Source organism: Ursus arctos, unplaced genomic scaffold, assembly GCF_023065955.2.
Source record: "Ursus arctos isolate Adak ecotype North America unplaced genomic scaffold, UrsArc2.0 scaffold_7, whole genome shotgun sequence".
NCBI lineage: Eukaryota > Metazoa > Chordata > Mammalia > Carnivora > Ursidae > Ursus > Ursus arctos.
In genome coordinates this window covers 6,533,145-6,558,622 of record NW_026623089.1, presented here as the reverse complement: position 1 = coordinate 6,558,622, position 25,478 = coordinate 6,533,145, and the positions used below count along the sequence as shown (strand labels likewise).

Genomic DNA, 25,478 nt, shown 5'->3' with positions numbered 1-25,478 from the left:
CCTCGTCCTGCCCAATCCCCACTCCAGGCCAGGCTCCCCTGTGGCTTACCTCTTTTTTCGCCTTTCCTTCGTCCCTCCCCAAGAAAGGAAATCTGTGGTCTGCCTTTTCTTTTCTTTCTTCTTTTCTTCCTTCCTCCCTCTCTTCCTCCCTTCCTACCTTCCTTCCTTCTTCTTTCTCTCCTTCTTTCTTTCTCTCCCTGCCTTCCTTCTTTCCTTCCTTCCTTCCTTCTTTCCTTTTTTTTTTTTAAAGTAGTGCTTGCCTTTGCTTGCATTGTTTGAGAATCACGTCAGCCTTTATAATGAAAGTCCTGTGCCTTGCACTATTGTAATCTGATTTTAATAACACAGGGGCTTCCGGTCTTGGAGGAAAGCCTTTCCCACTTTAACATGTCTCAGCCACCACCCTTCCTATTAAAGTCAGAGCAGAGCACAGGCTCTGGTGCTGGGCAGCCTAGGTTTGAATCCAGCTCTCCTACTCTCCAGCTGTGTAACCTTGGGCAAGTTACCTAGCCTGTCTGTGTCTCGTCTGTACAGCAGGGGTCATAACAGCTTCTACATCTCATGGAGTCGTTGCGAGCATTGAACGAGATAATGCCTGTAAAATGCTTCACGTGTGGAGTGTCGTAATGTTCCCAGTATTTTTATTAGACTCCTATCACTGGTAGCCAGTCTTTCCATGTTTTCTCATTTCTGCTTTTCTCTCAGGCCGAGTCACCCAGAAACTGCAAGGAGAAGTTGGGCTGGGCGGAGCTCACTTCCAGTTCCTGCCCTGGTCTGCACCCACGTTCCTCTTGCCACTCTGCCTGTTTGCTCCCTCGGGCGCTCCTACCGGTGCCAGAAGCACTGGGTGGAGGAGAGTCTGAAGACGCTTCTCTGGGCATCGCTGGTAGGTGAAGCAACTGGTCTTAAACCTGTACTTCCTGCTTTTGGGCCTCCAACAATGATCACCTTCAGTCACCTGACAAACCCTGGGAGCCAACCACAGGGCCAGGTGACACAGAGATGCTTCCCAGAACCCTGGGAGAATGGGGTGGTGACAAATACATAGAGCCCCAAAAATCCCTCAAGAGGGACAGCACCTGGGGCAGGTGTGTGCCCGCTGGGCCGGGTGAGGTGGGGGTGGAGGCAGCAGAGGCCCTGAGGAAGTGGTGCGAGGGCCACACTTGGAATGAGGGGGCGCAGGTAAGGGCATTCCAGGCAGAGGGGACAACGTCGACTAAGGAATAGAGGCAAAAATGATCTGATGCAAGGGAAGCCTGGAACCAGATGGAGTTGACTGTTACTGGATGTGAAGGCGAGAATGTGTGGCTCAACAGAAGTAGATCAGAACACTGGCTCAAGGGTTGATAAACTCCCCCTGAGAGTATAGCTCAATCCTCAGCCACAGGCTGGCTCCCTACGCCATCCCCCTCCCAAGTAAACTTACTTCCCCAAACTGCTGGCCTCTTCCTCAGGGGCAGAGCCTGCCTAGGCATCAACCACACAGGTGAGCAGAATTGGTTTGAGTAGGAGACAGAACCAGAGGGGGACTCTCTCCGCTCCCCAGTCCCCCTCTCTGCTTCCCCACTGCCCACTGCCCAGAAGTGACTGCTGTTGGGGAACTTGTAGAGGGGAGAAGTGGGCCCCTAAAATGATGTGACCCACCAAAACCTGCTGGGCTCCGCTCTGTCCTCCCCGGGTGCAAAGGGAGCCCAGGGTTTTCCCCTCTGTACAAACTCTTTCTACAGCGGGAATCTCTGACTGCTCCTGCCAACCCCGAATCTTGGCTGCCAAGGCCCGCTGTGTCTCAGGTGTAGGTATGCATGTGTAGTGCTCCCGGGACTCACTTATGAGTCAGAACTCTGTAAAGAAAGCCAAAGGATGCACTGAAATATCTTGAAGGCACCTAAGACTCACGATCCTTCTCTATCACCAGGTGTTCTCTCAGTGTTGCCTTTTATAGCAAATGTTGTGCCAGCCAAGCACGTGGGAGTCACTCTTAACATTTCTTGCCCCCCCACCTCCACTACCAAGCCCCGCCCATCTTACCTCCTAAATGTCTTCAGTCCATGTGCATCTTCCCCTCTTCCTACCACCCTCCAAGTCCCAGCCACCACTACGTCTTTCCTGGACTCCTAAGAAAGCTCCTAACCGGGCCATCCACCTCTCATCTTGAACTCTGCCAATCCATAACCCAGCCCAAGGCCAGGGTGATTGTTTTCCAACAAGAAATCTGGTCATGTCTCCAGCACTCATTCCCTTCTCCGGCTTCTGTCTGCTCCCAGGACAAAGACTCAAGTTCTCACCGCGACCAATCGTGTTGTGTGATGCCAGTCTCCTGGTTCCACCCGCCCCCGTACTGTCTTCCTCTGTCCCCCCCCCCCCCCGCTCCACCCCCAGTCCTCCCGGGCCTTTGCACATCTTTTACTGGGAGATTCTGCACCTCCATGTTCACCCCAGTGCATCCTTCAGAACTGCGCTATCCCAGCATTTCCGCAGGGAAGCCCCCCCTCTCACTCACAGTGGCCTTGGGTACCTGGTTGGTCACATGTTCTCAGGGCCCACTGTCCCTGTTGAGCCCGTACCATGCTGTGTCACACCTTGGTCTCTGCAACTGTTGCCATCATTCTGTCTCTGCCACCAGCTCAGAGTTTCCCTGAGGAATGTTTTCGCTCACTCTGGTCCCTCCAGGGTCTAGGACAATAGTAGAAACACAATATAAATTAATGAATTCCTCATTATTAATTTAGAGGCCATCAAGCAAAGACCCACCAGTGGGCTCCTTAAGTGTGGAATTTAATGCCAAATTCCTATGTAATTTTAAACAGTTCTTTTACTAAAACTTGGGGAGAAACACCATAATGAGAGCCACACTGGGGGTACGTTTTACATACATGTGCACATGGGGAGATGTAAAATGACATTTTCTGCCCCAATTCCCAGACTATTAATATTAACCCAAGGTTAAAACTAAAAGCCCCTTCTTCCATGAGTGGCACTGAACTAGGAGGCAGTGCGTGAGGGTGTGGTGTCCCCTCAGAGCTTCTTGTGACTGTGGAAGACGAGAAGAAAACTTCTCAAAGCAGGCAAGAGTGAAACAGAAATGTGTTTGCAGCAACTGCTCTGACAAATTCATCTGCGGTTCTAAGACGGTGAGGTACAGACACGGAATCGGTCGTATCGATCATTAAGGTGTTAACGAGAAAACATCATACCCGTATCACCTGAAAGCTGCAATGGAAAGCGTCACTGTATCAGTGGAAGAGGCGAGAAATGGAGTAATCAACATCAACAAAATCTATTGTCCCCAGGTTGCAAAATTGAGGGATTATTTCTACTGCAAGTCAGAATGAAACCTGTTTACATTTGTCAGCAAAATGATCACATTTTACACCATTAACATTTGGCAAGACAGAGCACCCTCCATTAGCTAATCTGCAGATGCCCCAACCACGGATTCAGGAAAACAAAGAGCAGCACGATGCTGACTCGTCCCCACTGAGCCAAAACGATGAGCTAATGCTGCATCTGGATTACAACTCAGGTAAGACAGCGGCACGGTGGGGAAATGGAATGGTTCATTAAAACAATTCAGGATCTGGTGACTGCTGGGAAAAATGTCACCAGGATGCATTAAATGTCAGGAGGAACTCAGGCGGGGACCACTGGCACATTAAGATATGCATGGGGTAGCCATAAAAGACTCAGGACATAGCAGTAAATAAAATAAACACCTCTTATTAACTTACATCTCAAGGATGGTGAGCGGGCGCCATGTATTGGGCTCCAATGTCCTCTTCTGAGCACCCAGTGCTGAATGCTGGGTCCTGGGACCCCTCCTTATTTCCCAGCCTGGCTTTTTCTTGGGGATGGCCACTCAAAATGTCTTTGAGTTTCAGTCCATCTTGGTGGAATCTAGCAGATGGCTTTCCCAGCTGTCCTTCTAGACTCAAAATTCACCAGATGTCTGGGAACTAAGGTCTGGTTCACAGGTACCACCTACTGTTGGATAGTCTCTCCAGGGAGAGAAGCCCTCATAAGATGTTACAAAACAAAACTTGTGGCATGAGGCTGGATGTAGCCGAACAGTGAACAGTGAAACCCCACACGTAGAGGGTGTTCCCAATGACTTGGGGGAAATTATCCAATAGATCCATGAATGGTACCAAGACTGAATGCTAGCCATCAGTCCCCTAGTCTTCCTGGATAAATGGATTTCTTGAGCCTTATAAATATGAATCTAAGAAAATATTTTGAAATATAAACACCATAAGACTTATTAAGAGAGAACCATACTTCGGAATTGGTGCTGACACATAGTGGGTGCTCAAGACTTTATTGAATGAATGAATGAATGAATGAATGAATGAATCTTGACTCCAAGAACAGACATGTTACCATGGAGTCAAGTAAAGCATTCCATCTTAATACTCAAACTGTCCTTCTTTGCAGAAATATGACAAAAGCCAATCCACACGAAGCAAATAGATGCAAGGCTCTGGGGGCAGAGCTGTCGCAAGCATTTGTTTTGTGCATGAAGATTAGTAGTTGTGGACACTGAGATTCGTCGGTGTAATGACTCTTCGTCAACAAACACCGCCATTTCATATGCACCAGTGGAACAGTTTCCAATTGCTATGACTGGGCCAAAATCCAGTTGGAGTCTTCTAGCCCAGAAGACTACTCTAACGTACTTTCCCAGTGTGGCCCCTAGTACTAGGGCTAAAACGCCAGATTGACCTGAGCTCCAGCCAGTGGCAACACTAATTTTCTATTTGTACGGCACTTTGAAAAAGCACTTCTATCCTCTATTTTGTTTCCACACAAAGTATCTCTGGGAGGAGAGTGGGACAGACCTTGTCCTCTCTTGTGAAGATGGAAATCCAATACTCTAGGAAGTTCCACAGCTTGGCCTGGGAGGCCTTGGGGGGCACGGGGGAGGTGGGCAGAAGACCCCACTCTTCCTCTTGGCTCTGGCTGAACCTAGCAGGAGACCCAGTTCCCAGCTGGAACTGTCCCACCAGGACACCAAATTCTTCCCACTTTTGACCACTTGTCCAAATATTCTCTCTGCCTAGAAAATCAGCCTTCTCCCCACCCCATCCCCATATTCTGCAGGTAGAGAACATCACATCTCAGCTTAAGCAAACTTTTCAGAGAGGGACCCCATTCAAATTTGTCCTACTCTTCCTGTTCTTCTCAAGCCTTAGAGAACTTTGCAATGACATATTTATCTCTGTGTATGTTTATTAAGGTCAGCCTACCTCAGTAGCCCTGAGCTGCATGTGGGACAGAGACCCTTTCTGGTCTGTTCCCTGCTATAACCTACTTTGTTGTCGGCATCATATGCACTGTGTCTGTTATTAAGTTCCGTTTCTGGGCCCCAAACCCAGCCTTCTGTACTCCTCCTTCAGAGACGGGGGCTGAGTCTCTGCAAACATAAATCTCCTCTGCCAGCTGCTCCCAGTAGGGTGCGGAGAGGCAGCCTGGGCAGGCGGCAGGACCAGGGAGGAGGGATTTGCTACTTTCTTTTTGCTGGCTCTTCCTGCCAGAGTTTCCCTAGCAGTTTTCAGGGTTTTTTTCTTTCCATCTGCTCACTGTGATCCCCGTAAGCCCTCACTCCCCAACTCAGAGGCATAGGTCCCAGCTCTTCAGGGTATCCCTGCCAAGGGCATAGGTCATATAATATCTAATATGTTGTATAGTATATAGTGTATGTCATATGGTATATATTATATAATATTATATATAATTATGTATTATATAATAGTAAATGTAAACATATATAATATACAATATATAGTATGTACCATATGATGTACACTATATTATACATATATATGCTACATATATAATAATCGCAATGTTCCTCCAGTCCTGGCTGGGAGGTGGCTGCTTTTAACAGCTTCTGTTTATGTTCCCCTTTCGCTTCCGTTCTCCAGTGCTGGTTCGGACAGTTTCTCATACTAAATTCTCTCTGTTAAAATTACTGATGTCGCTTCTGTTTACTTGACTGGGTCCCTGCTGAGACAACTGCCCTAGTCATCATCATCACAGTTAGCATTTACTGAGTGTTTACGACCCACCAAACACTGTTCATAGACTTTTACATGGATCCACAGAGCTCTCCGATACCGTGAGGCGCACAGAAGTTTCCTAGAAACTTACAAACAGAAATGGAAAGACAGAGAGATGCAGTAAGTTGCCCAAGATTTCACAGCCAGTGAGAAGCTGAGCCAGCGTGCTTCTGGAGGAATGAATAAAGGATGAATGGCCCAGCTAAGGACTGCAGCCCTCCGTGTGGGCGAACGTCAGGGCACACCACTGTGCCGTGTTTGTCCTTGGGGCCACTTCCCCCGGCTCTCAGAGGCCTTTCCGTTTGCTTTGGTCTCCAGTCTAAATGTTTCCGGGCAGCGGATGTTCAGCTCATTCTTCGAGAGTGGCCTGAGCTGGACAAGGACACCGCCTTCCCTAAAGCTTATCTCGCTCCCTGTCTTCGCCTGCCCTGGTCGTCAAACCCCATGGGAAGCAGTGAGCACCAGCAGGCAGTAGAAGTGTTGCCGGGACGACCCCGGCTGGTACCTGCAGGGGTGTGGGTGCCCATCAGGTAAGCCCCTATGCTGCCCTGCCTTCTGTCTCAAAGCACCCTAAAGGGCCACCGGAGAAGGCAGAGTGCTTCCTGAGGACATGCTTTGGGGAATGAAGCTTCAGAGCGTCAGAGGATGCCTAACACGGAGAGGAGTTTCCCTTCTGGCGTGGTGGTTGTTATCAGCTTCCTTGCTGCACTCCGGCGGAGGGTGCTCGGAAATAGAAGAGGCTTTCTTCCACTCTGCAGGATAATTACTTCAATTTCCCTCACTCACATGGATGTTTAATTTTATAACATTGCTATTGGGCCCAGAAAAAATCCCCCCAGAGCCCATTATTAACATCCTGAAAATGGAAAGCATAATCTCAGAACAAATAGCTAAAATAATATTGTGCCAGGGTTTTATTTTTGCCTTGTGAAGAGGGAACTCTAAGCAGTTGTTCTCTCTCTTTTTTTCTTCGGGAGTTTGGTGTGCTAGAACAAAGTGCTTTAGAAACAAAGGAAACTGAACTGAAGGGGGCAGAAGGGGGTTGGCAGTGGAGACTGCATTTCCTTCCAGCCTTTGGGTCATTATCACACCCTTCAGAGAGGGAACCCAGCCCCCTGCACCTTGCCTATGTGCTCCCGTGTGGTGGTTGGGACTGTGGATCGTCCCCCATCCCTTTTGCCTCTTGCATCTGCAAGCTCAGAACTTGGCAACTCAGCCATCCCTGCAAATAATCAACTTGTTTAGTTCACGGCACTCCCAGCCACCACCAGGCTGAGCACTTCACCCACATTAGAGAATTTTCTGGACCTTTGGGCTGGTCCATGGTTTGGGATCCATTTCTTGACACCCAGACTGAGAATTTGGATCAGCCTTACCCCAGGGCCAGAGGCAGCCCAGTTTACACACCACCCTAAAGACAATGACAGTGACTTTCCTGTCACCAGAGTCCTCTGGCTCTCTGTACTGAATGGGTACCAACGGGCTTCACACGCATTGCTTCGTGGGTCACCACGGATTTGCTGTTGGGCTTCCCGGGCCTTAGTTTGCCCTAGGAGCACGTGGGTGCTCGGCGTCCTGTCCTGCAGCCTTAGCCCTTCCATGCAGGACCCAGGGGCTTGACGCATCACTGCTCTGCTGCAACCCCGGCTTGGCAGTCATCTCAAAATAATGCATTTATCAATTTACTGGTACAGGAAGCTCTCACTCCGAGACTTATTCAGAAACACGTCTTAAAACCATCATCCAGATATGTCATTTAAATTTTAAATAAATGCACTAAACAACGCAATGTGAGCAAGGCCATGATGTGGTGAGCTTAGGAGTTGTGCGGGGATCTTCTAAGGATGTAGAAGGCTGGGTGCAGAAGACTTTCCTTGGGAGTGGAGGCCAAGAGAAAGAGTTGGGCTGACCGTGTCACAGGACTAATGCAGATTCCCGTCATGATGGTGTCTTCCGTGCCATATACTAATATGTTAGATGCCGAGTTAAAAAGTCCCCTCCAGAGAAACCCCCCTCCCTCCCCGCCAGCTGCCCCCTCCTCCCGCTCTCCCCTCCCCAAAGCCTCTTCCACGCACGCTTCAAGCTTTATTTCATCCACTTAATGCACTCTGCTCTGTGCTCAGGTACTTAAAATCTCCCATTACTATCACTCTGGCTCTTTTACGGCTTTTTTTATTTGCTCTATCATTTCACAGTCCAGTTGTTCTTTTCGGTCAGGTGGACTATAAAATACTCCGATAACAAGTTCACACTAGGAGCCGACGCCGGGCTCCATCCATAATGACCGCAGACTCTTCTATGACTAGTGTGTCCCAAATCAGCTCCTTCAAAAAGCTGCATGTTCCCCTCCTATCCAAAGAACGCGTTGGTTTTCCACACTCTTCTGTGAGCTGCTCTGAGGATATCTCCTTTCACGTGAACAATTTTTCTTTTCAATAACCAGGCCTTTTTCACCCTTGCATTTTAATTACCTCTCTTTCTCTAAAGGTATTCGAATCTATTGCTGGGCATTTAATATTTTTCTCTCCACACTGGCATTTGTAAATATGAAATCAAATCAGTGGTGTAGCTCGCTCTGTGGAATGTCTTCATTAGCATGCTACCTTTGTACCTTGACAGGCTCCGTACACAGGTGGGGAGGGACGGTGGCCAAGAGCATCGCCCCTGGGGTCCAATGGCCTGTGGCTCCACCTCACATCATCTGTTGGGTGACACGGAGCCTCTTTGAGCCTGTTTCCCATTCCATCTGTCAAATGGGAATAATAATAGCTCCTCCTGCCAGGATTATCCTGACGATAGAATGAGATGGCCCGTGTAAGCCCCTTGTACGTGTAGGTATTACTACCATGGGTCAGATTGAAGTGTTTCTCTCCCCCGGAGGCACATCTCATAGAACAGTCCTCGCTGATCCTCTTCTTGCCTCCATCTCAACCAGGAGTGGCCCAGCAAAACCCACCATTGCTGCTGCCTGGTCCAAGGCCAAACCTGCACCAGCCAAATGCGGCTGGTCCTTGATGGTCATCCCCCACACGAGGAAGTGTGGGCATTCACTCACTAATTCAGACCCCACATGACTTTTAGGCACGTGTCTCTTCATTTCATTAATCCAAATTTGCCGGAAGTTTATTTTCTAAAAAATCTCCGTGGTTCATAATATTAGTAGAAATCTGGGATCAACTAGACCAAATTTCAGAGTATTATTATTGCTATCTTTCTTTAACAATTTTTTAATTAAAGGAGCACCTGGGTGGCTCAGTCGGTTGGGCGTCTGCCTTCAGCTCAGGTCATAATCTCAGGGTCCTGGGATCAAGCCCCGTTTCGGGCTCCTAGGGAGCCTGCTTCTCCCGCTCCCTCTGCCCCTCCCTTCCCACTTATGTTCTCTCTCACTCGCTCTGCTCTCTCTCAAATAAATAAATAACCTTAAAAAAAATTATATACTAACTGTACACCAGGCTAAAGGCGAAGGTGAAGGGCAAGTACTCTTTACTTGTAAAACCTTGAAAGGTGGGTGTTATTTTCACCCATTCTACAGATAAGGAAATACTGAGGCCCAGAGAGACTGAAAGTCCTTGCAAGGTCACGAAGCTGGAAAGCAAGCAGCAAGATGGGATGCAGGCTTAAGCTTGCCTACAGCCTACTACCTCCTGAATCTGCCATGCAGGAGAGTTCTGCATCTCTCTCCAGCCCCAATCCCTCCTGGTTTCACTTGGGCTGGTCCCTCACTTCCCACAGCTGCCTGGAGTCCTGAGACCATGGGTCAGTATGTGCCAGAGGATCCGAGCAGAGCGTTAGAGAGACTGGAACACCAGCTCTGGGTATGAGGGGTGGAGTATTTATTATCTGCAATCATTCTTCACATCGAACTCCTGCCACACTGATTATCAGCTGGAACGTAATATGACTCTATCTAATGACAGCAGTACATTCATATCACATAAATCTCATTTTGCATAAAATTTGGGAAATCTTTCCTCTCAACTCATCCAACTAAAAATAATAACCTAAAAGGGAAATGATTCTCTCTTCCATCTTATTTTTCTCCCAGATATATAGTGTCCTTTCCCGACTAGAAAGCACCTTGAAAATAAATAATGAATGAATTTATCAGTAGGACGTGAAATCTACTTATTATCTCAGATAAGTATATTTACTTATAATGGACCCCCATCCATCTCCAAAAATTGTTTGAGGTGACTTACGGTAACAAATATACAGATGCCAAGATCATATGACAAGTAAAAAGAAATGTAAAGACTGTTGATGTGGAGAGGAACATATGATATTCAGCCAGGTGAGAGACCCCCCAAAGTTTGAGGTCCGGTGGTGATGAATCATTACGGCATTGATCATTACACCTGCCATTTGCTAGCACATACTCTGTCCCAGTTGTTTTATATATGCTGTTTCACTGAAGCCCTCCAACCAGCTTGTAGCCTAGTGCCTCAACTTCCAAATGCTCTGACTGTGGGATTGGCTCACACAAGCTTCAGAAAATCCTCTGCACGCCCTGTCCCACATCCCAGAAACTCTCCCTTTCTAGACTCTACTTCTTGGACCACTTGTTCCTTCCTCTGCCTGTTCCTTGAGGCTAACCCATCCCCTGGGATCCCTTGTTTATCTTCTGCCCACTCCTCTGGCCTTGCCATTTTGGGGTCTGCCATACTTCCTGTTCTGGCCTGGTCCATGAAGCTACCATTGCCTCCTTTGGCCACAGAGCAGATCTGTCAAGCACTTCCCATCCTTCTTCTGAGCTATCCTAATTCTCAGCACCGAGACCACCCTCCCATTGGCCCCCATCACCCCGAATAGGCCTTGGTCTAGTCCTTAACCCACCAGCCAGCCATAGTCTACTCTTATGGACTCCATGTGTCTCCCCCAAGCCCTCAATTCATATGTTGAAATACTAACCCCCTATGGGATGGTATTAGGAGGAGGGGCCTTTGGGAGGTGATTAGGTCAGGAGGGTAAAGCCCTCATGAATGGGATTAGTGCCCTTGCAAAAGAGACCCCAGAGAGATCTCTCACCCTCTCAGCCATGTGAAGATACAATGAGAAAATGGCAGCCTGAAAGTTGGAAGAGGGTCTCACCAGAACCCAACTGTGCTAGCACCCTGATCTTGGACTTCAGCCTCCAGAACTGCGAGAAATAAATTTCTGGTTTTGTCTTTGTTTTTCTCAGAGATTTGTTTATTTTATTTGAGAGGGAGAGAGAGCATAGGCGTACACAAACAAGTGGGGGGTAGGGGGCAGAGGGAGAGGGCGAGAGAGAATCTCAAGCAGATTCCCTGCTGAGCGCAGAGCCTGATGCAGGGCTCAATCCCACGACCCTGAGATCACGACCTGAGCCGAAACCAAGAGTCAGACGCTTAACCGACTGAGCCACACAGACACCCCAGACTTCTGTTGTTTATAAACCACTCAGTCTATGGTGTTCTATTACAGCAGCTCCAGCTGACATACCGGCCAACCCTCCTCCTTTCCACGAGGCCACCAGCTCTCCACCGTTGCCCCTGGGGGACTTGCTTATTGGGGAGATAAGGGAGCACAGATCGAAAAACTGAATGACTCACCAAGTGATGGAAATGCATAGATGATGGGCAGAAGCCATGGGCTCTGCCTGGGAGGTCACAGGCCAAGATCACACTCCTGAACCCAAACCCAAGTCTGCCAGTCTCTAAGGTTTGGGCTCTTTTCTCTGCACCCTGGCCCCCTCGGCATGCTGTGACCTCATGGGCTGCAGACAGACCCATGCAGCTCCAGGTGTGTTGCACGGGTCCCCGTCTATCCAGGATCCCACGGGGATGATGCCTCCTAAAGCCACGCAGAGTGGCAGCGCCATCCTCCCTTTGCCACCTCCACGCTTCATAAAGGCTCCCTGGCAGCAGAAGTCTAACCCCTGCCATTCCAGAAGGCTGGGCATGCCCCAGTGCCCTAATTCCTACGCAAGGACCTATCCGCTGAGGCAAAGCCAGCTGGTCCTCTGCGGAAGGCCGCAGGGCTCAGAACAGAACCAACCGTGGCTCTCTACAAGTTTCAGAGCTGTCTCTGCCGCGGAAAGTGATGGGATATTCCCTGAGAGTCACACTTGGCTTCCTTATAATGCCCATTCAATACATTGTTTTGATGGAAACATCACAAATCCATTTTGTGAAAGCCAATGATATTTGCACCCAAGAATTCAATAATAGGACATGAAACTCAGGGAAAGAAATAATCAAATTGTCCATCCAGAGTGGAGTTAAAATTGTCATAAACATTGATCCTTCGTTGCAGGGAACAGAAATAATAAACAGTTCCTGAAATTGCATAGCTGCAGAGATTTCATTCTCTAATTGTCAAAAAGCATTAAACATCAGCTATTTATTTTGCAGCAGCAGAAGCGAAAACAGACCTCAGTGCATCCCTTCACCAGAGGTTGTCCCTAATTGTCATGCATAGATTGCAACAGAGGTTACTGAGAAAAATTGTTTGCATTTATTAATCAAAAGGAGTCAAAGGCACACAAGATATCATCAAGGCTCCCTTGTGCTGGGGGGAGGCTGACAACTAACATTCCTGATGAAGTGTTTGCAGAGTGTTTGCAAGCTGTTCAGAGCCTTTTTTCTTTGCAGGTGCAAACCTTTCCATCGGAAACATCAAAGAAACAATTGAAAATTAAACATAGTAAACATCTTGAAACAGGTTTCAATCTTCCATTTTTTAAGACAATGGGAGAGGTATAATTAATTTCAAAGCAATATTTGTGTTCTTTCGATATTCATTTGTGCACATTAGCATTTCATTAGTTGCCTATGAAGCCCTGTTGCTCCTCTCTCCTCTCTTTTGCCCCTTTTGTTTTTTAAAAATAAGGAAGTTGAACTACTTGAGATGTCTTTTGCTCCCAAGCATCCATGCATAGATAATTATCTTGCTCGGCTGTTTGATCAGTAGAATAAGTCAGAACTGCTCACGTAAAGTCGGCAGTAGGAAAATAGATTAAGGGAAAAAGAATTCCTTTCTGGTAGTGGTGAGAACTTCAGAAGCAAACACAGCCTCCCTGAATTTTGCTACTGAATAATGTATTTTAATATACTCATCGTAGGTCCCTTTTAATATGTTGGGTTTTCTTTAATTGCTCTCCCCGCCTCCACTCCATTTGGTTTTAAACTCATCTGCACGCAAGATAAATGAAATGAAAATACAGCCAGCACATATTATTTTGTTTGAGCTAAATGTTGGAAGTGTGTTTTTTTATATTTTGTTTTTAACCAGTATCTGGCTTTTGGACATTATATTCAACCAGTGATATTTCCTGCATCATCTGAGTTACATACTAATAACCTTTTCCCTTAAGGTCTATTAATTTTATACATCCTGGACAGGAGATCGACGGTCTCAAACAGTATGCAAGGTCACTCACATTAATAAAAATATAACCCTTTATTGTGCTCCATAAAATGGCACAATGTAACATGAGTTCTGTATTGGTACTTTTTAGTAAATAATAATGCTGAAGATTTTGATTAAAAATATTTATTGAATTACTCACTTTGTCCATTATTCAAGTATAATATGTATAATTATTTTATTTGTGTTTAAAATCCTTAATTTATGTGGCTCCAGCTGGTGGGGAATGGAATATTTGCTAGAGAAAATTCAGTAGGGACTCCTCCCTCCAAATGGGCCTTAACCTGGGGGGTTGCCTTCAGCCCCCACATCGTGGGACAGCTGTATTTGATGCTTGTTCTGTACACATCAGGTGCAACAGGACAGGTGTGGCCTGCCACTTCCACAAGTATTTATGAAATGTTCTCATGAATGCCACTCCCCTTTCTCTGCTATAGCACCCCCTTCCAAAAGTAAGTCTGGATGAGCGATAATTTATTTTAAAATCGCCACTGACCTTACAGAGTGTTTTCAAAAAGCTGTAACTGGAAATCCATAAATATTTTGAGTGACTTGAAAGCAACAATACAGAACTGCTCCTGTGTCCCCCCAGCTCAGCACTGAAATGGCAGGAGGAACCGACACAGCAAAATAAAAAGTGTCACCCAACTGAGAACCGTCCAGACAGCCCATAGATGGCCTGGACCAATAGTTGCAGCCTTGGAGACACACGGCCATGCGTATGTGGTTCCTTGGCTTCCTCTCTCGGATGTGGGGATGTGCTACTGTCTCTCCGATCACTGGATCTCAGTTACAGACGCCCTAACGACCACCAGCGGAGTTAGTGAGCAGCCCAGCGGACTTGCAGCTTAACTTCATACCCCAAGGGAAAGAGAAGAAAGGCTCAGCTAGCGACTAATCCACCTCTCCTTGCTTTAAATCTGGTTCGTTTCTTTTGGTTGAGAAAGCAGCCAAATCTGAAGGAGAATAAGCCACGGTGTTTTGGTCGTTAAGCCAGTATGAGAAGTTTCAGGCTTCTCCACCTCACTGAGACAGACAATGACTTTGAGCCTTTTTCTTTTTGAAAACTAGCAACAGGGTTTGCATTTTCCCAAGAATGGCAGGAAAATGCCCTCCAATTCCTTTGTTGCTTCTGCTCTCCCTGGTGTGATCTTTTAACGAGAGCCCCCATGTTGTTCAAACAGCACAAGGAAAGCAGAGAAAATCAGCCATGGAACCGAAAAATCATTTTTTAAAAAAGCTTACTTTATCACTTTATTATAATGTCTGACCACGAGCAAGGTAACTTCTCAGATAAGGGAAAGCCAGGGTCCTAGAAAATCGCAGGAAGACCTAAAAGAAAAATCTTCAAAAGAGTAATTTTTCATGCCTGGAGGGCTCCCTTCAGGTGTGTGTCACCCACGTGTCACCTGCCTGACTGCTCAGGTCCTCCTCATGCTAACTCCGCAGGCTCCTCGGACTCGGGACTGCTTACATCTTCACCCGATGTCATGTTGAAACATCTGACGAGGTCACTTGGAAGAGCACTGGTTTCTGTGCCAGCCTCTCTCAAGCAAGCAGTTGTTAAAGAACATGCTTAGTTCCCCAATAACTGGCCTGTTCAGGATGTCCTGGAGGCTGCATGTGGATGCTGGAGACAGTAAGCAGGAGGGGAGCGGCTGGAAGGGCATCTACATCCCGCGAGGCTCCCCAGACAATACGGTGCGCAGCCTCCCCGTGCCCCGTGATGAAGGTTAAGTCGCGGGTGGCTCCGTTTATGTGCTAGGTCAATCATTTCAATGACTTCTTTTCAGACTTCTTTCAGAGAGGAGAGAAGTGGTTCTGCTCAGATGTAGAGTTAAAGTGTCTTCGGTGAAAAATCCTGTGTTTTTCTTTTGAGAGCCTAAGGCTCCATTCGGACCAAAACATACAAATTCCATTTTCCATGGAGCATGGTGATTTGAACCGTGAAGAAAAGTCAAAGTGCGGAGCTTCCAAAAATGTCATATGCCTACTGAGACTTGAGAATGATTACATTCTGGAGAGATTAAAAATTCTATTCAAGTCAACTAAAAAAACACAGGATTACTCCCTTTTCATGGTTCTAAGATGATTTCCCATGTGACCAAAGGGGAAAATGTTCATCCATTCATTTTGTAGCAAATAGTTACTGAGTACCTACTGTGTGACAAGTCCCGTGCTAATTTCTAGATGTAAAGATGAAAATACATGGTCCATCTTTTCTTCTTTTTTTAAAGATTTTATTTATTTACTTGAGGTAGGGAGAGGGAAGGAGATTCTCCCTTTCCCTCTGCCCCTCCCCCTACTTGTGTGCGCACGTGCCCTCTCTGTCTCATTCACTCGCTCTCCTTCTCTAGCTCACATAAATAAATAAAATCTTAAAAAAAAAAAAAAAAAAAAGAATGTGAAGCTCGGCCCTGCGGATGGGCAGACTAAGATGTTCCCAGTGAAATACAAGCCATGTTTCTAACATTGTGACAATACTGCATTAATGATTTTTCTATCCATGGCCATATTTGAGTCCAGAAAAGACTTCTGTGTGATGATTCTAAGGGGGTGCTGCTCTCTTGCTAATGACAGGCCACCCCACTTTAGTCTTCCCACCTCTAAACAAGGATTAATAAGATACCAGTTGCTGAACTGCCCCCCATCTTGACCGTATCCAACTGGAGTTGGCTCCCTTTTCCCCAACCCCTCCTTTGACCATCCAGCGTGAACTCACCTCCTCCTGTTGAGATCATCCCAAAGTTCCTTGGGGATACATCCTCCCTTGCTGCATCAAGCTAAGTACACCGAGACCTAATGTTGCTGACTACAGATGTATCCTTGGTGATCTAGGGCTGCTGGTTCCCACACACTGGGTAGATGAATGCTGAGGAGCAGGACAGCGTGCGGGGCTTGGGGGGTAGCCAGTCTTGGTCCCATTCTATTATTTACCAGCTGGAGAGCTTTTGGAGAGTTATTTGATCTCTTTAAATTTCAGCCTCCTCATCCATAAAATGGGGATAATAGTACCTTCCACCTGGGGTTGTTAATGAGGAAAAAATGCTATAACACGTTTACAGAGTTCTGCACAAGGTTCGCAGCAAGGATGCTATGCTTGAGAAGTGGGACATCATGCTGGAAGCTCCTTCATACCTATTGTGGCTCTGAAATAAGGCTGTACACAACAAACAAAATTGGGGATTTTTCCAAGGGTTAATTTAGAGACTGTATGAATGGAATTTTCTGGGAGTCTAGGCAGCCTTCACCCCAAAAGACTTACCCTTTAAGACTGATACAAAAAAGAAAGGTGCATAACAGACAGAATGAGGGGTGTTCTTGTCAAGCATGGGACACAAACAGCTAAACCTTAAAGCCATGTCTTTTTTTTTTTTAATGGTTGAATTCCTGAGTGATCAATTACTACTGCCTAGAAAAACCCTTCCAGATGGTACTATGTGCCTTCAAGTAAGTGGCTGTACTAATAAAAAGTTACATCCACTTTAATGCATGTGGCATGGAACAATTTATGAGAGCTCAGCTGGAGCTGACACAGGCTCAAATTCTCCACCCCCTGCTCCCCCACACCCAACCCAGAAGTCTGTGCCACTTGGGAGACTCAAGATCGTTGGGTTCTACAGAATGAACTGCATTGGGCTCCCTGGATTTGGCATGTTTCTCAGCCCATAAAAAGCTGGTATGTTCAGAAGGAGCCTGTCTCACTAATGGGAATAGTGCCCCCTCATAAGAGGGACTCCTGAGAGCCCCCTTGCCCCTTCTGCCACAGGAGGACACAGCAAAATGTCATTGATGATCCTGGGAATAAATTCTCACTAGTGAATCTGTGGGTGCCTTGATCTTGCTTGGACTTTCCAGTCTCAACAACTGTGAAAAATAAATGCCCATTGTTTATAAGCCCCCCAGTCTGTGGTACTGTGTTACAGCACAGTCTCTTCCAAAATCGAGAGCCAACAGAGGTGGTTTTATTTGTTTTTATTTATTTATTTTTATTTTTTTAAAGATTTATTTATTCCGGAGAGAGAGAGCCAGCGTGAGTGGGAGGAGGGGCAGAGGGAGAGAGAATCTTAAGCAGACTCCCTGCTGAGTGTGGAGCCCAATGTGGGGCTCAATCCCACAACCCCAAGATCAAAACCTGAGCCAAAACCAAGAGTCAGACGCTCAACTGGCTGAGCCACCCAGGTGCCCCCCGAGGTTGTTTTAAAAACAAGCTGGCATCCCATCCCTGTTTTATCCCGTATTAAGTCATAATTAAAATGCCCAGTGACATTATCCACTGAAACTCATCCACAAGGGTATCGCCTCCTTCAATAGCAACCAACCTCTTCCAGACTTTTTGCTGCACATTACCATGATGGGGAGGACGTGTTTGAGCTACTAAATATTGGAGTCCCAACTATCAAATACCATTTCAACCGAGCTCTAATGCATATGACACAGCTTTTCTGAAGTGAAGTCCTGGGCTCAAAAAGACAAGGTATAAACATCAGCGATGGAGGCAGAGAGAGAAAATGCTGGAAGATTCCTGTTGGCTAAATTCCATGGAGACTGTTTTGCAAAAGGTGCTATTGCTTCCAGATTCCCATTTATTCCTTCAGGATATATTTTTGGAATGAAATTTATGATTGCTTTTATCATGAAATAAGTCACTCATTATTAAAATTTGAAATATACAGTAAAATAGAAAACAAAGGGAAAACAGTCACATAATTACAGTTTTGAGGGTTTCCCCCACTTCCTTTTCTCGTTTTTCCTCCACAATTTATATTTTATTGTGTGTGCAGGTTTGCATTTTCAATTAACATCACAGGATATGATTTTATTCTCATTACTCTGTATTTTTCATAAATATCATTTTTTTTTTTTACATTTCCAAACACACCTTTAAGTGGTTGCTCCATAGTTTATATGACCATTCCCCTATTGCTTTAGGCTTAGGTTGTTGACCTTTTTTTTCCCATTAAACTTACACAGCAACTTGCTTGTGCATCGAGGAGTTTTATACATATATTTTAAGTTATTTGCGCGATTCAAGTATGAGGTATAGGGTTACTGGGTTTAAAAGGGGGTGGGGGGCGCCTGGGTGGCAGAGCGGTTAAGCGTCTGCCTTCGGCTCAGGGCGTGATCCCAGCGATCTGGGATCGAGCCCCACATCAAGCTCTTCCGCTATGAGCCTGCTTCTTCCTCTCCCACTCCCCCTGCTTGTGTTCCCTCTCTCGCTGGCTGTCTCTATCTCTGTCGAATAAATAAATAAAATCTTTAAAAATAAATAAATAAAAGGGGGTGAGATTTCAGGGCTCTTGAGACTTACGGTGCATTCGCAGGAGGTGTAGCTCATGAATCCCGAACCATAGGTAGTCGAGGCAGCCAGAAGCACTTTGTCATATCGACCACCTGATGGGGTCCACCGTTTGCTGGGTCCCTCCACAGAGAGCCCTGTGCTCAACGCTGTGGGAGGAAGAGAATTGATGGCACACTTCCTGACCTCCGGCAGCACGTCATCTACCAGCGGGGGGTCGCCGGTGGAGACTTTGTGCCTCATCTGCCTTCCCGCCCGCCCATTCTTTCCTCTGGGGCTGGTTCTCTCATGCTGCTGCCTGCCCAGCCCCACCACTTCCTGATCCGTTCTCTGTCCTTCTTTGACTGCTCTGTGGCCCAAGGGTCTGACCTCTGGGAACTGCGCTGCCTGGGGTCCCTGCCCTCTGATTTGGGGTTGGGTCCATGGACAGCATGGACAGATTAGAGAGTAGCAGAGGGAGGAAAGGTCACACCTGCCCCCCTCAGCCCCTTCACAGTTCTGGTGGCTTCTGTCCTTGCCACTGCTATTGGAGGTCCCGCTTCCAAGCTCTTGCTGGCCCAGAAAGCAGCCTTCCCCCCACCTTCACCCCGCCAGCTCCAGGGGTGGGAATGGTTTTCTGCAGCAGCTAGTCCATGGGTGCTTCACCACGAACCGTCTCTGCAAAGAGGACCTTCGCGAAGCTCTCCTCCAGGTGAATCCTCTGACTTTTTCTTCTGTTTCCTTGGGGTGGATACACCTCCTCACCCACTCAGAGTCATGGGACATTCCAATACCCACCTGCCCGGCCAGTCACAGATCCCAGTGACACCAAGCTCTCTGCTCACCCCAGGCCAGCAGCCAAGCTGCTGAAATGGAGTGAGTTCTACCCTCAGTATCAGCACATTAACACTGCATGATGATCCTTCTCAACGTCCTCAGCACGGCTCCTTTCCTCATCTCAAAATAACCATTCCGTACCTTTCCTCTTCCCGCAAGCCCCTCAGCACCCCTCCCCATTCACCATCAGCATTCGCTGGTCACTATCTGCCTACTGTGTGTCTCTGGCTTCAGCCACCAACACTCTCCCTCGTGTTGACCATATGCTGGCTCCACCAATGTTCCCTCTGTTCCCTAAATGTACGAAGCTCTTGACTGGCTCCTGCCCTGAGAAGAGAGACGCCCTCCTGCATCCATCAGCCCAAGCTCCCACCTCCTTGCCCTGGTCGCCACACTCTGAGCCTCCCCTCTTACACTATGAAAGCAGCGTCCTTGCTTCTGTGCAAAGCAATGCCCCACCTTGTGTCCTGCCTTCCAGCCCCTGGTGCCTGGTCACACAATCCCCTGACTTCTGCAGCACCAGTCTCTCTCTGCACAGGCTCATCTCCGTGAGCATGGAAGTGGCTCGAACACCTGCCATGGTAAACACCGCCACCCGAACCCCAACCCCTGGCTCTGCAGAGCCCCTGCTCTGCTCCCATCACATTCAAGCTCCTTGGACGTATCAGTGTGTGTCTTCACTTCCTCCCATCCCATCCTCTTCCCAGCCATCTCCCCACCTGGGCTCTTGCCCCAGCATCCCCCTAAACTGCTCTCCTTAGAGTCATCAACAACCCTCCAAGCTGCCCCACACTATGGTCTTCCTCTGTCCTGACTTCCTTTAACCTGTTAGCAGTGTCCGAGTTAACCACTCCCTCCTTGAAAGTGTCTTTCTTCTGCTCTTGGCTTCCAGTTTGCCTCACTCACTGATAGCTTTCTTCCCAGTTTCTGCCGCTGGTCCCTCCTCCTCCACTGGAGTCTAAATGAGTGTGGAGGCCGATCTCAGCAAGCTGCGACTTTACCTTTATCTGTGTCCCCCTTTTACTAGTTTCGTCCAGTCCCATGGCTTTCAATGCTACTGGGGGGCTGATTAGACACCGGGTTTCTGGGTCCAGTTTCCGCCTTTCCCTTGGCTCATGCATCAAGCTGCTTACCCAGCATCTCCAGGCACCTTAAACTTCAGGCTGCCAAACAAAACTTGATTTTGCACCTGCCCTTCCTCAACCCAACCAATCACGTGCTGGTGAGGAGACATGTGAGCTCTTCTCCAGCCTTTCTCACTGCAGAGAATTGCTCCACCATCCACCACTGGCTCAGATTGAAGCCCCTTCACTCATTCTTGATTCCTCTTTTGTCTACCGCTACCACACAGACAGCTCCGCCTCCAAACTACTTCCTCAATCCATGCACATCGCTCCATCTCCCTGCTCTCACCTCACCCGAGATATCTTTATTTCCCACTTACATTGAGACAATTAGCCTCCTAGCCAGTCCCCCACCCCAACATATATCCACTATGACCGAGGCTCAGGGCATCTTTGAAAAACCTTCCTGTGTCATTGCCATGTGTTAAACTCTACACCAAACTAAGTCCCTGTGCACTGGGAATAAAATTCATACCTGTAGTCTGGTCTGCAAGACCCGAACTGTGCTGCCAACAACTGCCCCCGCTACCCACAATCTCCCCCTTGCTGCCCATCTTCTAGCACCATACCCGTCTTTCTTCTCTTCCTCAAGCATTAAGCTTCTTGCTGTCTCAGGGTGCCTGCACCTGTATATCCCTCTGCTGGGAATGTGCAGCCCCCAGAGCATCTCAGGGCTGGCTCCTTCCTGCTTTTCAGGTGACAGATCAGAGGTCACCTGTTCCCCGAGGTCCTCCCTGACCAACTCACCTGCTCCTGCCTCTGTTCTTCCTCCTGGTGCATTTTCTGTATGGCACTTATCATCTGACCTGACTTCATTAATTTGTTTGTTGCCTCACCTGCCCTCTCCTGCCCCACAAAACCATATGCTTCAGAGAGTGGAAATCTGTTTTGTTTATTCACAACTAGGTTTCCCACCCAGAACAGAGCATGGCAGATAGTATGTGCTCAAAACTATGTGTTCAATAACACAGGAATTCAGCAGCAATGTAAGTAACAGTAACCATAACTGAAATAACTAGAGCACGTGGAAGGTAAAATCCATGCTCTGTGTCCTGGACAGGAACTCAGATATCTTTCAGCTCTGAGCCAGTTGTCTTATACAAGGCTCTCAGTGAGTCTGGGAAGTAGAGTTTGTTATCCCTATATTACAGATGAGGAAACTGAGGCTCACAGAGCTTGAGTGACTTGCTCAGGGCCATCCAGGGAATAGGAGGGGCAGCACTGGCCTGGGCAATACTGCTGGGCTGTGGCCCATGTCCAGTTCTGACCTGGGATGCCTGTGACCTCACAACTATTAGGTGTCTATCGCCTCATGATAATTAATTTTATTGGACAAGTTGGCTGGGCCACAGTGCCCAGATATTTGGTCAAACATTATTCTGGGTGTTTTGGTGAATGTGTTTTTCAGATGAGATTGGTATGTAAATCAGAAGACTTTGAATAAAGCAGATTGTTCTCCATCATGTAGTGGGCCTCATTCCATCAGCTAAAGGCCTTAATAGAACAAAGACTGACCTGCCCTGACCAAGAAGGGATTCTCCCAGTAGACTGCCTTTGGACTCGATCTGTAAGTCCTCCCCGAGTCTCCAGCTTGCTGGCCTACCCCATCTGAATGGAAATAGGATTCGAACTACTGGTTTCTAGGACTTCAAAGCCTGCATTCTTTCCACTGGGCCACAGCGCTTCCTAGACAAAAAGGAAGAAAAGGGCACATGAGCAAGAGAGATATAGACAAGTGTAGAGGTTCAAACAAAGATGAATCTGTCCTGCAGTGGTGGAAGTGATCGGGCACCAGGCTCCATCCTTCTGTGGGCCCAATATGCTGGTCAAGTTCCTCATGAGACTTTCTGGGCCCACTGAGAGCTGATGGTGTTGATTTCTGGCAGGGTTGCAAGTGGGTAAAAAAATCTTGCTAAAACCTGAATGTTTTAAAACTGAATTACGAGTTGATGACATCTGACATCCTAATGTCCTGTGATTTCCCAGCACAACCTGTGAAGTCTCCATCTGAGGACACTAACATTCAGATAAAACCTGATCCTGAGTCAGGCAACAAGGGGCTTTGAAGAGGTTGTTGTCACTCGGATTCCCACATGGTGTCTGTGAAGATATGGCCCAGAGGCACTTTGTTGAGAAGTTTGGAGTACTTAATCCAAATAGTAACTCAAGCCCTTAATGTGCTATTATGTCCAAAAATGCTTTTAAATTGCCATGTTTTTAATAGAAAGATGAAAACAGAGATATTTTATTAAATATTTATCTCATTAATAAACACGAGATAATCACTGCTTTTTATTTTGAATTAACTTTCCCATTTGGGTTCAATGCACATTTCATAGACATATTCTTTTCTCTTGATGTGAGGGAACTTAATTACAAAAGCACAATTGGACTTCTACTCTGTATGAAAATGAAGCAAACGAAATTGCTTTTTCCCCCACAAAGGTTGTTGCTATGAAGAAACACAATTGAATATGACAGTTCTCTGCTACCCAGGAATTGTTTTTGGATGAAGTTTGGGGATTATGTGCAATTATACAACAGTAAATTTTCCATGACCATTCATGTTCAAGGACTTATTTTAAAAATAAAATGAAAGCCTAAGTACAGAATAAAAAGAACCATGATAACAAGTGTTCTTTATACCTCTGTTACAGTGGTAAACAGATAAATGTTATATTTGTGTATCAGAAATCGGTATGGCAAAAAATGTGCAGCAGGGAGCAGTCTGTCAGAAAACCAGATCAGCAAGGCATGGTGTTTTTTTATCCCTCTTTCTCCATGCTCCAAATATCTGCTCTTCCTCCTTGCTACGTAGTTCCTTCTTCCTCCTTCTCTGGTGAGGTAAGACAAAGTGAAAGGTGAGTGAGCATGGCATCTGGCAACTTGGCACTGCGTGGCACCTGTGGATGGATGGATGTGGCTGGCTCCTGGCTTGCTCCCCCAGTTCCCAGAAGATAAGTCTGCAGTTGGCTTCTCCCAGCAAGAACTGTGGCCCAGGAACATTGCCTAAAGTCTTGAGGGTTGTGCGCAGCACAATGGTGGCCGGTGGGTGGAGGTGAGGTGGACAAAACTCACATGGACAGCAGTAAGATCAGAGCCTTTGGGGTTGTCTGTTGTGGTGGTACATCCTATCCCCCGAACCAACCCCTCAGAGGCAGGGCTTTATCCAACCCTTCTGGCTGGCCTCTGGGACCTGGCCTTGTGGCTCCTTCTCTCCAATGACCCCAAATGTACTAGGGGTCCTTTATAGCACCCAGCACTCGAGCTCTTCGCACCCTGGTTGAACTCTGTTTCTGCAACTCCTGAGCCAAGGTGCTCTTACCTCCACTGCTTTGGTTGGCTCAGGGATCTCTGACGAGTCTTCTGACTCAGTTTCCCTACTTAGTGATAGTGGGCTATCCTCCTCCACAGCCCAGTCCCTCATTCTAGGGTGGAACCCCAGCCCACTGTCTCATCTAGCTCTTGCTAAACTCTTTCCATGGGGGCTGAATCCTACCCTAATCCTACCCTGGAGCTCATTGTCAGATCTTCTGAACAATGACTACTCTGCTTGCTGGACTTCTGGTTTATCTCTGGATCCCATCATCCTGGCGAGATACCCAAAGATTCCAAAATCCGGGATAAGCAGGAATGGTTGCCCTCTCAGACACACTCTTTGGGGTTGCCTGGCTATTCTCTTTATGTGTCCCCCCAAGCTCCTTCCCCCCAGTGGTGATTGGGCTCCTTTTTTTTTTTAATGTTTTTTTATTATATTATGTTAGTCACCATACAGTACATCCCTGGTTTTTATATAAAGTTTGATGATTCATTAGTTGCGTATAACACCCAGTGCACCAAGCAATACGTGCCCTCCCCACCACCCATCACCAGCCTATCCCATTCCCCCACCCCCCTCCCCTCTGAAGCCCTCAGTTTGTTTCTCAGAGTCCATAGTCTCTCATGCTTCATTCCCCCTTCTGACTACCCCCCCTTTCTTTATCCCTTTCTTCTCCTACCGATCTTCCTACTTATGTTTCATAGATGAAAGAATTCATATGATAATTGTCTTTCTCTGCTTGACTTATTTCACTTAGCATTATCTCCTCCAGTGCCGTCCATGTTGCAGCAAATGTTGAGAAATCGTTCTTTTTGATAGCTGAGTAATATTCCATTGTATATATGGACCAAAACTTCTTAATCCAGTCATCTGTTGAAGGGCATCTCAGCTCCTTCCACGATTTAGCTATTGTGGACAAAGCTGCTATGAACTTTGGGCCCCTTTGACCTGGGTTCTGTCTCCCTCTGGGAAGTAAGCAGGTCTCCAGCCAATCCTGTATGCTGCTCCATCTCTGACAAGTGTCCCTTGAGAAATATTTCAGGAAATAATTTTATCTGATCACTACAGGCAATGATCAAAGAAAACTAATTCCACTGTGTTTGTTACAACAACATCAGTGAAAGAAGTCACGAATATAGTCTCAGAAGGAGCATAAAGTATGCAATAAAGGCCAATACATAATTAATGAATATCATGTCTCTAACATAGTGTTCTGCAAAACTAAGCACACAATGTGTAATTATTCCTCACATCATCATAAAATAGGGAGTGGGCAGACGCTGGTTATTTCTTATAAATAAGGAAACAAGAGAAAAACCAAACAATTTTCCCAAAGGAAGCCCAACAGAAATTAGAAATGAAACCCAATAATCTTGAAACCCAGTTGTGATGCACTTAACATGTCAATATGAATCTCCATCTCAAATTTCCAGTGATCTGAGGCAGTCACTTGGTGTATCTGTATTGTGGCATCCGCT

At 46.9% G+C, this 25,478-nt stretch overlaps 1 long non-coding RNA gene across 1 annotated transcript in view; it reads right to left on the bottom strand.

Annotated features, from left to right (window-relative positions):
- Window positions 1-234: 234 nt before the first annotated feature.
- Window positions 235-25,478, bottom strand: part of LOC125282781 (uncharacterized) — a 66,863-nt gene continuing 41,619 nt past the window's right edge. Inside the window, exons 2-4 of the long non-coding RNA XR_007190056.2 lie at window positions 22,197-22,367; window positions 18,754-18,890; window positions 235-2,673 (exon numbers count right to left, since the gene is read on the bottom strand). This is a non-coding gene — a long non-coding RNA (uncharacterized LOC125282781). The remainder of the gene's footprint in view (window positions 2,674-18,753; window positions 18,891-22,196; window positions 22,368-25,478) is intronic.